A 13,318-nucleotide genomic window follows, 5' to 3' on the forward strand; every position below is an offset into this window, starting at 1 on the left:
TCTCATGATAGCAGTAATTTTATTTTCTCTACTTTCCCTGACAATCATTTCTGGGTTACCCTGTTTTGTAAAATGATTTTATTGAGGGCTTGTTCTACTTTATTTTCCGTTTTAAATGCATGAAATGTAGCTGTACTTCTCTATATAGCAACACATGGCACCTTATGCACCCGGTGGTGGTTGCCTATGGAGACACCTCCGGGATGCTATGAGAGGCTTATGTGTGTGCAACATTAAATTGCCGCACCACTGTTTTGCCCTGTGCAGATTGTGATCGCTCAGAGACTGCTGTATAGCTACTGAACGAAATTACCCTCTTGCAAGATGGCGCTGATATCTCACAAGTGAACAGGACTCATGCGCAGCCTGTGCAGATGCGTCGCTTGGCAACTGTACCACATGACCTGCAATAATTGAGGTCACATCCGGGCCATGCTGCTCCATACCAGAAGTGCCGAATACCAGCGTCTGCATGGAATACAGTGTGAAGCATACGAATGGTGAGTGAATCCATCCCCCCGCCCATCTGATGAAATATGTATGACAACACAGCTGCATGTAATATTTTAATGTATATTGCACAATTTTTTGCACGAATGAATATGGGACAATATCTGTATATGCACTGACTATTTCCTTTGTAGCTTGAAAATGGTTTGGTGAGCAAACCGAAACGTCGCCTCACGTTGTGTGAATAAAGGACACAATTTTGCACCTTAAATGGAGTTGTTGCTGCCTATTTACTGCTTCTTTTAGGGTTAACATTAACAATAAAATGTTGTCAGCAAAAGTGAGAGTCTTCAATTGAGAATGGCCAACTGCAATGCCCTTGAATGCAGGTGAACTGCATTCGTAGATGGGGATCTAGGGCCAGGTTAAGGGAAAGGTAATACATTTTTCCAATGAGGTAACCCCTTTACTAATAGGGGCAGACTATTTTTCCTCCACAAAAACCACATCATGGAGGAAATAAAAAGTGGGGCAGTTTATTTTGACATTGTTTTCAAGAATGAAATATATTAATTGAGAAAAAATGTATGCCCCCATACAGAGATGTTGGATAACTTTAAAACTCGGCATGTAGTCATGTCTCATGCAGTTATGGAAATTATTACAGGTGTGGTCTGGTTAGACACTGGGTCTTGCAACAAGAGGGCGCAAAAGTGCTTCCCATATAATGTGTGTTTGCCCTATAAAAAGGCTCTCAGAGGCTACTTCTGGGTAGCATTCCTCCGGATGAGAGATTGTTAATTGCTAGACCTACCTCTATGATGCACACAGACATTTTGCCTAGTTGACAGATTTTGAGAGGGGGACATTGTTATACTGAGAAAAGCAGGATGATCATCTTGGAAGTATGGTAGCTGTGGTTATGTGAGGGCATACACACACACACATGGCGAACAGGCCCAGACAGACTAACTTTATAGAGGATGGTTTAAAATTCTGACGAGCAAAAGCAGCTCTCATAGTTTTCTTGTCCACCATTCAGACAGGTAGCACCTTCATTACACCCCACTGTATCTGCCTAGACCATTTCCAGACAATTAGCAGAAGTAAATTTGCTGTCACAGAGCCATTGAGGCGGCCACCCACTATGACCTTTGTTTGCAGTGGTGTCATCAACATGAAATCGGGATTACTATAGACAGGAATTGTATTGTCTTAAACAAAAAATCAAGGTTCTGTTTGTGTTCTGACAACAGTTGAGTTCGTGTGTGGAACGCTACAATTCTGCCTTTGCTGTGTAGTGATATATTGCCCCTCCTGCTGGTATGATAATTTGGGGAACCATCGCATAAGTGTATTAGGTTTTATCAATTAGTGAATACAAAAACAAATACATAAAGAGCCCCCTAGAACAAAAAAAAGTAGCTGCAGCTGAAGGTGCCATCTGCTCTAATATGTCTGCTTACCACTGTAATCCCCCTGAGAAAATGACATTTAATAAGTTCTGGTAAACATATGAATCAATTATTTATTTGAAATTATACACAGTTCGATTTTTATTGGGGTTTCCAAAGTTTCTCTATGTATGTGAACAATAAAGAAGGATGAAGTTACAGAAAAGGTGACCATTCTAACAGTCTCCTTACTGTATTCTTATTGCAGAAGGCACTAGTCATTGGTATTCCCCTAGAGCTCCACTTACACGTGATTTAATTTCACTTCCATAACATCTTCTATAAAGCATTATGTATATGTATATGTAAAATATATTACTGATAATTTCATTGAAGTGGTTGTTCCATCAACAGCACTTGACCCCTATCCACTGAATGGAGGCTAAGTGTATGATCGCTGAATATATACTGTGGCAGTGTGGCAAGGAAAGGGTGTATTTCCCTTGCTATCTCTGCAGAATGCTCCCCCTGTGGCCTGATTAATGAGGTATCAGGAAGTGGAAGTGTGTTTAAAAGGAAAGGAAACAGAATAGTTGGGGCTCTCCCTGGGAAACAGTATGCTGGCTGTTAGAGGGGGAGACACACGGACCCTGTTTAGGTAACACGCAGAAGGCGCTGTGAGTGGTCCAAGAAGTGGTGTGAACTGTGAGTTGCAGGTTGCAGGAGTCATATGTTTAACTGGCTGAGGGTAGCTCCCCAGTTCGTAGTCAAGGCATGCTGATTTGTGTAGTCAGTGACCAGACGGTCTAGGACTTTATTTTGTTACTGTTTATGTTTTGTTTTACCTGCAACCTGTGGAAATAAAGCTGGCGAGGAGCCAGACTTGTATGCGGAACTGTGGTCTGTGGTGTTATTGTGAGGAACGTGTCCCGTGGCAAGTGACCAGGACGATCCCAGAGCTAATCCCCAAGGAGGAATCCTTACAATACGTATGTTAAATACAAGATACTATGAAAGTGAAGCAAAATCATTTAAAACATTTTCACACGTTTGGCTTTTATATGACAATTTTTTTTAACTTACTTCTGCTTCCATGCAACCTATTTATCAAATAGCCGCACGACCTTGATAAATAAATCACACGTTAGCAAAACTCGGGAATCCCACTCACAAAAGCATTTTTTAAAGCAGAAAAGTTTTCCCTTATGTTAATAGCTGAAGTTCTTTATCTACCCTTTATCATCAGTAGTGTTGCTAGATAGTGATGGGGAGGGCGGGGGGGGGGGGGGGGGATGTACTGCATCAGGTGACACCCTGACTGGCCTGCTTGACACTAAATAGCTGCACTCCAACTATTTTGCAACAACCCATCCACCCTCCTCAGAAATTAAAAAATATTAAAAACATATGTGGCACCATGAATATCCGTACACTGGAGGCTTTTTCTTTAATTTTGAGCCTGCATTTTGTGACGTTGGTGGGTGGAGTGCACTGAGGCCGGAATTTACGTCAGGAAGGAAGACAGCGCAGCACCAACAGGCACATAAACAATGGGGAAGCCACGAAAAAATAAAAAAATGGCTTGGTAGGTTACCCACCCCAAAATGTGCATGAAGCTGTGTTACTATGGATGTTTCTATTTTTTAAGGAAAAAATGTAGTACCACATATGGGTTATTGACATGGTCTGAAAAAATTCTTACACAAAAATTCTTACGCATTATTCTATTTTAATACAACATTAATTTCATAATTCAGTGGGTACACCAGCATGTACGTGTCCTAAAATTAACAAGGTGTGCAGTGTGTATTTTCTACCTTAAAATGAATAGTTATTAGTTATATAATACATTTTTTCTATAATTAACATTAACATTAATGTAGTAGCTTTGTTTCATGATGCAGAACAAGAACAGTAGTTAAAGTGGGTGTTAATTTCTGCAGACATATGCCCTTTCTGTAAGCCAGGTTAGACATGGAATACATATTCGACTTTTAAATGGAGATGCTACTTTTTTTCTTCATAAATAGCGACTATCGCATTTGATAAATACATGACCAGTGCAAAGTAAAACAAAAAAAAGAATTACTACCTGAGCAGATTTCAGAAATGTGCTTTAGAATAAGCAAAAATCAAAAAGTCACAGCATGTATAGAAAAGTCACATGTGCGCAAGTACATGCGACTTTTATACGCAAAAAAAAATCTACTACAGAGCTTGATAAATCTCCTTTAGAACAGGAACCCTTAGTCTCCTCTCGAAATGCAGCAACAGTGACATTGTTTTGGGACGGCCATAGAGAGCTAATTACAATAATGCTTGTTGGGTCAACGAACAAGATTCAAAGCACAAAAAATAATGGTAGAACTGCTGTGTTTTTGTTATAAGTTATATGTATCCCAATATAGTGTCAATGGAAAACACAATGAAAAAAATTGCCAGAAAGCGTAAAGGGGTACTCCTGTGAAAAACTATTTTTGTAAGTCAACTGGTTCCAGAAAGTTAAACAGATTTGTAAATTACTTCTATTTAAAAAACTTAATCCTTCCAGTACTTATCAGCTGCTGTATACTACAGAGGAAGTTGTATAGTTCTTTGCTGTCTGACCACAGTGCTCTCTGCTGACACCTCTGTCCATATCAGGAACTGTCTAGAGCAGGAGCAAATCCCCATAGCAAACCTCTCCTGCTCTGGAAGGTGTCAGCAGAGGGCACTGTGGTCAGATTGGAAAGAACTACACAACTTAACTTCCTCTGTAGTATAAAGCAGCTGATGAGTACTGGAAGGTTTAAGATGATTAAATAGAAGTAATTTACAAATCTGATTATCTTTCTGGCACCAGTTGATTTAAAACAATTTTTTTTCCTCTGGGGTACCCCTTTAATGTATGGTAGACTAGAAACATGTCCATACAAGAGAAGCAAAAACCGGCACTGCTGCAGCTAGGTGGCAATTAGATGAACACCTGTGATAGACCTATGAACCTCACCTAATCCTGTTGTATGGGGTGCTGATGTGATCCGAGCAATGAAGCATAAACAGAAGAAATAAAGACAATCGCACTCACCATTCAGTGAAAAGGTATTTTCTTTACTGTAATCCGTTAGGCATTAACAGCAATGAGGTAGGTATAACATAGAGCGGAGGCAGAGGTGGTTACAGGACAGAACAGTTTCGCACTATAGAAGTGCTTCCACAAGCCGACACCCTCAGGTGTCGGCTTGTGGAAGCACTTCTATAGTGTGAAACAGTTCTGTCCCATAACCACCTCTGCCTCCGCTCTATGTTATACCTACCTCATTGCTGTTAATGCCTAACGGATTACAGTAAAGAAAATACCTTTTCACTGAATGGTGAGTGCGATTGTCTTTATTTCTTCTGTTTAGACTAGAAACATGTCACACAACATTGTCACACAACATTGGTTTGGATCAGTGGCGGATCCAGGGGGTGGGGGGGGGGGGGGGGGGGTAACGGGGCAATTGCCCCCCCCCCCCCCGAGATTGCTGCCCCTCCCAATACTATAGTATTGATGAGCGGGAGCTGTCAGCCCCGGCTCCACTGTCCCCTCACCTGCAGCATTTGCAGCGTGTGAACCGCGGGGACACCATCCTCTGCAGGCTGCCTGTCAGTACTGAGGATGCTTCGGTCTCAGCATCATTCAGTCTGCAGGCATTACACTGTGCAGGGGCTGGGAAGAGAGATAAGCTCCTCCCCCTCTCACTCCTCTGTATTTCCTGCAGGCCGGGCTGAGTTTCCTGCACCTCCACCACAGGCCCGGCCACCCACCCACCCAATGCCTCCAGACCCCCTCTGCCCACCCTGATGCTGCCCTTCATGGTAAGTAACTCTTATCAGTGTTTCCCAGCAGAGGCCTCTAACTGTAGTAAAACTACAACTCCCAGCTTGTATTTGGCTTTGTGGGCATACTGGGAGTTGTAGTTTTGCAACAGCTGGAGGCACCCTGGTTGGGGAACACTGATCTATCTGTCTATCTATCTATCTCCTATCTATCTCTCATATCTATCTATCTCATATCTATCTATCTATCTATCTATCTATCTATCTCTCTCATATCTATCTCCTATCTATCTATCTACTATCTCTCATATCCATCTATCGCATATCTATCTATCATATATCTATCTCATATCTATCTCATATCTATCTATCTATCTCCTATCTCTCATATCCATCTATCGCATATCTATCTATCATATATCTATCTCATATCTATCTATCTATCTATCTATCTATCTATCTATCTATCTATCTATCTCATATCTATCTTTCTATCTATCCCACTGCTGCCAGCATCTATTTTTCCTTTATTTACAGCCTATTTAGACGCCGAGACAGAGGATAAGTTATAGATTGTGTGGCATCCGAGCGCTAGGACCCCCTACAATCTCCTGAACAGTGCCCCTGCAGTCTGATGGAAGGGGGTGTGCAGAACCCTGCACGGAGTGCCGGCCGACATGCCCCCTCCATGTATCCCATGTGTTGGCCGCGGCTTCCTGCGGGGGACATTGGAATGGCCACTTCCAGCAGACTGACAGGGCCCCATTATGTGCCCCTCACTTATAATGCCCCCCTGTCTTGTGCCGCTAACAAATAATGTGCTCTTATTTATAATGCCCCCTTTTATGTGCCCCTTACTTAAAATGCCCCCCTGAGGGTGCAGAACAGGGGGCATTATATGTGAGGGGAACATAACGGGGCATTATAAGTCGAAGCACATTATATGTTAGCGGCCCAAGACAGGGGGGCATTATAAATGAGGGGCACATGACAGGGGCTCCTCACGTATAATGCCCCCCTGTCATGTGCCCCTCACATTTAATGCCCCCTGTCATGTGCCCCTCACATTTAATGCCCCCTGTCATGTGCCATTCACATTTAATGCCCTCTATCATGTGCCCCTCACTTATGCCCCCTGTTATGTTCCCCTTACTTAAAATGCCCCCTGAGGGTGCAGGACAGGGGGCATTATATGTGAGGGGAACATTGCAGGGGCAATACATGTGAGGGGCACATGACAGGGGGGCATTAAATGTGAGGGGCACATGACAGGGGGGCATTAAATGTGAGGGGCACATGACGGGGGCATTAAATGTGAGGGGCACATGACAGGGGGCATTATAAGTGAGGGGCACATGACAGGGGGCATTCAATGTGAGGCGCACATGACGAGGGCATTACAGGCCCTCACTTATAATGCCCCCCTGTCTTGGGCCCCTCACTCATAATGCCCCCTGTCTTGAGCCGCTAACATATAATGTATTTCGACTTATAATGCCCTGTTATGTGCCCCTTACTTATAATGCACCCTGTTATGTGCCCCTTACTTATAATGCACCCTGTTATGTGCCTCTTACTTAAAATGCCCCCTGAGGGAGCAGGACGGGGGCATTATATGTGAGGGGAACATTGCAGGGGCATTATAAGTGAGGGGCACAGCACAGGGGGGAATTATATGGTAGGGGTACAGGACAGAGGGCATTATTATTATGAGGGGGAACAGGACAGGTCATAGTTATATGTGGGGGCACAGGATGGGGCATTATTACTATATATGAGGGGCACAGAGTATAAGGAATTTCTGGGGTAGTACGGTTTTCATTAGCCACATTACATCACAGTATTGTATTCAGAGGGATATTTAGAGCGTACAGTGTGTGGTAGTATTATATTCTGAGGTTACAGTGTGTGGCAGTATTATATTCAGGGGTACAGTGTGTGGCAGTATTCAGGGGTACATTGTGTGGCAGGATTATATTCAGAGGTACAGTGTGTGGTAGTATTATATTCAGGGGTACAGTGTGTGGCAGTATTATATTTAGGGGTACAGTGTGTGGCAGTATTATATTTAGGGGTACAGTGTGTGGCAGTATTATATTCAGGGGTACAGTGTGTGGCAGAATTATATTCAGAGGGTACAGTGTGTGGCAGTATTATTCAGTGGGTACAATGTGTGGCAGTATTATTCAGTGGGTACAATGTGTGGCAGTATTATTCAGTGGGTACAGTGTGTGGCAGTATTATTCAGTGGGTACAATGTGTGGCAGTATTATATTCAGTGGGTACAATGTGTGGCAGTATTATTCAGTGGGTACAATGTGTGGCAGTATTATATTCATTGGGTACAGTGTGTGGGCAGTATCATATTCAGTGGGTACAATGTGTGGCAGTATTATATTCATTGGGTACAGTGTGTGAGCAGTATTATGTTCAGTGGGTACAGTGTGTGGCAGTATTATATTCAGTGGGTACAATGCGTGGCAGTATTATTCAGTGGGTACAATGTTTGGCAGTATTATATTCATTGGGTAAAGTGTGTGGGCAGTATTATATTCAGTGGGTACAGTGTGTGGCAGTATTATATTCAGTGGGTACAATGTGTGGCAGTATTCAGTGGGTACAATGTGTGGCAGTATTATATTCAGTGGGTACAGTGTGTGGCAGTATTATATTCAGAGGGTACAGTGTGTGCCAGCATTATATTCAGTGGGTACAGTGTGTGGCAGTATTATATTCAGTGGGTACAGTGTGTGGCAGTATTATATTCAGAGGGTACAGTGTGTGGCAGTATTATATTCAGAGGGTACAATGTGTAGGGGTATTATATTCAGTGGGTAAAATGTGTGGCAGTATTATATTCAGTGGGTACAGAGTGTGGCAGTATTATATTCAGTGGGTACAATGTGTGGCAGTATTATTCAGTGGGTACATTGCGTGGCAGTATTCAGTGGGTACAATGTGTGGCAGTATTATTCAGTGGGTACAATGTGTGGCAGTATTATATTCATTGGGTACAGTGTGTGGCAGTATTATATTCAAAGGGTAAAGTGAGTTGTAGTATATTCGGAAGGTACAGTGTGTCAGAATTATATTCAAAGGATAGGATGTTTGGCAGTTTTATAATAATACTTGTTTTTTTTTATAGAGGTTCAGAATCTGCTGACACAGTGAAGAGCCGTCTGGGCATCAAGTTGTTCAGCGAGAACATTTAGCTGGACCTGGCGGTATGTAGCATCTGAATTAGATAAGGAAAGACTATAGAGAAGACGTCACCTATAGTCACTGATATCATTGTGTATTGTCCTGACTGTCCCATCAGAGCTGTAGTCACTTGTAAGTTTTGCAGTAATGATGGGTGAAACAACAACTCCCAGCATAACCTTACCACTACTTGGGTCATACTGGGGGCTGTAGTTTTAAATTGTAAAAACTTCTTTAGCGCTTTCCCATTCTGTGGCAATTGGTGTATTTGATTATTATACTGAATACATTTAATAATATTGTAAGTTCTTTAAGAAACACCTTATTTTCTGTCCACCTAAACGAAATTCTCTAACACTGCCCCTCCCGAGACTAGACTCTGGATCCGCCCTTGGTTTGGATGGTGGTCTGCTCATAGAAGTTGTCTTTTGGAGAGGTTTCACTGTACAGCTTGGGAAAATATAAAAGTTATGGCTCTTGCGATGTGGCAATAAAATAACAACAAAAAGAAACAACTTGGTATTCATTGCCAAAGTAGGTCTAATTTTTTAAGGGGTTAAATTATTATCTGTTACAATGACCAACTTCTAGGGGTTGTAAAAAAAAATATGCTGTAAAGCCTCTCCAAAAAAAACACATCATTGAGGAGACCATTGAGGAGACCATACATAATGCATAGTGGCCATTTTCTTCGAAACGACCACCCCATAGAAGACCACTTTTTCATACAATTTTGGATGATTTTTTCTCTGTTGGCAGGTATGTATTGCTATAGTTTGCCCTGGTGTATTCATAGGGGTTTAGGGGTGTCACCACAGTCATTACAGTAACCATTAGGAATTATTAGACACACTTCTTCATTGGGCTATATGTGAGGGTTTCTCTGTTAAATACAGTAGTAAGCTCCAAGTTTCTGTTATTAAATGTTTTAAGCTTGCAAAAAATTACAAACCCTCGAGAGGTTCTACAGTGGTGCCATGGAATTTTTGGTGCAGATTCTGCAAGAAGCACAGCCTCTTGATCAAATGACGCTGAAACTAAAGAGCAAAGAACAGAAACTGTCAGAGGCTAAAGTTGGGAGTAAGTAGAGGCCAAAGATTACAGATGATACTGTGTATGGACAGGACCGATGAGAAAGCAACTGGAGAAACTTAGAAAGTTTGGGCCTGTTCACATCATATTTGGATTCTTTTTCAAATGGCTCCATAGCTTTTCCATGTGGTTTCTGAAATGGTAACATAGTGTTGGTCTCTTTCATAACTTTCCACCAGAATAAATTTTTTAACAGGACAGACAGAGACTGTCTAATTTTTCTGTCAGGATGCAGATCTTTCCGTTTTTTTTGGTACAATGCAAATCTGTGGCAACAGGATGCTACAAGAAAGGCATCCTATTGCATCATCCAGCTTTACATCCTTTTTTTTATAAAGCTTGCAGTTCACATTAACACTTTTAAAAAGGCAAAAAAAAAACACTTAACAGATACAAAAGGATCACACATCTTAATGCTTCCTGTTGTTTTCTGTTAATCTAATGTATGTTAAAGAGTACCTCTCATGATCTTGTTAAATTTTATAATTTTCCCAAAAATCCTCCTTTACTGCCCCATCATGATAAACCACCCCCTGCCTTTATTTTTATTTTTTTGTTTTCTACTTTGATGATATTGCTCTGTATTTTCTGCTCAGTCTCAGTCAGATTCACAGACTGGGAAGGGGCATGTGTGACAGCAGGTGTGACCTCATCTGAAGCCATACAGGGGAGAACTTCCTCCCTCACTCTGCTACACACAGCCCAGAGCAGTTCAATGTGTGCAGCGTTGGGTGTGTCCCTTTTTGAGCTCCTCCAGACTTCCAGAGGCATAGCAGAGCAGGTGATCCATCAGCCTTTCCCAGGAGTGTGGCAGCCTCCTGGGAAGAGCCTCCCTGCATGGAGCCCCGGCCTCCACCTCCCATTCTTCCAGGCTGATGGGGAGAGTAGTGGCGGTGAAGAAAGTGAGGATGGTGGTGAAGGTGTAAAGGAGGAGGAGGAGAAGGTGGAGGAAAGTGCACATGTTGTGGAGATGGATGCTGTGCCTGTAGCCTCTCCATATGACACCCAGACCACCAAGACCACCCCGGACAGCTATATTGAGCCGGCACAGGTGGCACTACCATCAAGTGATAGTGAGGAGCATGTGGAGAGTGAGGCTGGGGTATTGTTGAGGGCGATCTTAATGCATGAGTCCCCAGCCCACCTCCAGAATTTTACCTTTGGAGAAGATCAGTGTGAGGATGTGGTAGTGAAGCGTAAAGCTAAGAAACAAAAGATCCAGGAAACAGTGCAGTACGTGTACGACGCTATAGATGTGAAGCCCACCCATCCTGCCTGTAGGAAGGGGCAGGATGGGCTCATGGTGGGCAGTGGCGAGGCGTGTTATGCTGCCTTGTGCTTGGGGGAGGGGCAGTTCCCCGAGTGCTGTGGGCATTACCGGCGCTGCGGGGCACTCCCCGGTGAGGAGGGGAGTGTCCGGGTGCCAATGGCGGAGAGTGGTAGGTCTGTGTGCTCGGGGGGGGGGGGGGGGCGGTCCTCCGAGTATAGTGTGTTCTGCGGGCGCTGCGGGGCACTCCTCTGTGAGGGGGGGAGTGTCCGGGCTCCGGAATCATCCGCAGAGCCCATGCGGTCGGGCAAAGCAGGTGCTGGCATTGTGGGAGGAGCTGGGGAAGCCCGGTGGGGAAGCCCTAGACTCAGGTAATAACATCAGCCAAGGAGGAGGAGCCATTGGCGTCGACCCAGCAGCAGCTAAGCCAGCACAAAAGACTATACTGAAGCCAGCTATACTACAAGTTCCAGCCAGCCCAGAATATATTAGTCAGGACAAGAGTGCAGGATGTGAGATTGATTGGTGTAGTAGTGTTGTGGATGAGAGGAGTGTGTGTAGGAGTGTCAGTGGAGTGAATGTTGGTGGGAGAGGTAGTGGTATGAATGGGAAGTCTAGTATGGATGGAAATAAAGAGGATGAGAGTAGTGGTGTGAATGGTGGTATAGATGGTTCTGGTCTGGCTGCCCCCCCTCCTCCCCCCGGTAGTGACTGCTCGAAGGAGCTATGCCAATATCGCTGCCGGTGGTTCAGGGGGATCCCCGTCTCCGGAGGCTCTGGAGGCCATTTGCCACAGCGCCTCCTGGAGGCTCTGCTTAGGGGCGTCATGTCGATCCAGGTAGAGGGAAGGGGTGAGGTCGACTTGTCTTTCTTGATAGAGAGGCACGGTTTGGGGGCATTCCGAGAGCGGAATGGGGAGGTGGTCTTGGCCCTCCCGACAACCGGGCAGAACAATAACCGTAGGAATGTGGTCTGTCTGATTTGGAGGGGAAAGATGCGTGCCCACCTTGCGCAAAAGTGATAGAGCTCCTCCTTCAGATGGAATTCAGGGCGAGTGACTCTGCCCTGATTCACCCCTATGGTTCGTCCAAGTTTGATGTCATGTTCGTTCGGCCAGAGGGTCTCAAATTCTTTTGGTTGAACTACGAATTGGCAAAGAACGAGCACAGCTGGTGGGATTTCGCCGTAAAGGCGATTTCCTGTCAGAACTTGGTCAAGAAAGTGACTGTTTTGACCTGTAACAAGTCACTTTCTTGTTATGACATTATGACCTGGCTTGGATGGTATGGGGATGTGACGGACATGCCCAAGAAAAACTTGGATGAGCACGGGATCTGGTCCGGGGCCTGGACGTTTTCCGTCAAACTCAAGCGTTCATGGAGTACGCTTGCCCACATTCCATCAGCCACCTTCCTTGGACGTGATAGGATCCAGGTCTTCTACCAGGGGCACCCTAAGGTCTGTCACAGGTGTGGCAGCCCCGCCCACTTTAGCGCAGCCTGTACTGTGCAGGTCTGCGCTTTGTGTGGTGGGGTGGGTCATCTGGCCGCATCCTGTAGACAGATCAGGTGCCACCTGTGTGGTGTCCTCGGGCACCCTTTTAGCCATTGTCCTAGCGCCTTCGCCCATGCAGCGGCAGCTCCGGCTGAGGAGAGCTGTGAAGTTGCCTCAGCTGGGGAGGGTACAGCAGGGATGGGGGCGCAACATGGCTAGTAAGGAGGAAAAAGGGCCCCGCCAAACTAAGGCGGGAGGAAAATCGTAGAAGTAGTAAGGAGCTGGAGAGTGCCCACGTGACGCGGGTAACTCCGGCCCCTGCTCCTGAAGCTGGCCCTGTAACCGCTGAAGCTCTGGAGGAGAACGTGCTGAATGAGGAGATCAGGAGGCTTCACAGAGAGGAAGGCATTATGGCCGACTCTTCCGATTCCTCCCACTATGAAAGTGTGGATGAGGAGAGCGAAGAGAGTCCCAAAATGAAAGACAAGGGCAAAAGGAAGGGGAGAAAGAAGAGTTCGAAGCCCTCTGTTCCTTGTACTGCGGGCCAGGTCCAAAAAGGAAGCCTGACTGCCCCCCCCCCCCTCTGATTGACCTGTAAAACTGGTACCTTGTACTCGAT

General features: G+C 44.8%; 1 protein-coding gene across 3 annotated transcripts in view; it reads left to right on the forward strand.

The window, feature by feature from the left end:
* Window positions 1–406: 406 nt before the first annotated feature.
* Window positions 407–13,318, forward strand: part of LOC130356595 (uncharacterized) — a 164,370-nt gene continuing 151,458 nt past the window's right edge. For all 3 annotated transcript variants that reach the window (XM_056558347.1, XM_056558346.1, XM_056558345.1), the window contains exons 1-2: window positions 407–500; window positions 8,791–8,869. The gene's annotated coding sequence lies outside the window, so the exon portion shown is untranslated. The remainder of the gene's footprint in view (window positions 501–8,790; window positions 8,870–13,318) is intronic.

This window comes from Hyla sarda, chromosome 2 (assembly GCF_029499605.1).
Source record: "Hyla sarda isolate aHylSar1 chromosome 2, aHylSar1.hap1, whole genome shotgun sequence".
Classification (NCBI taxonomy): Eukaryota; Metazoa; Chordata; class Amphibia; order Anura; family Hylidae; genus Hyla; species Hyla sarda.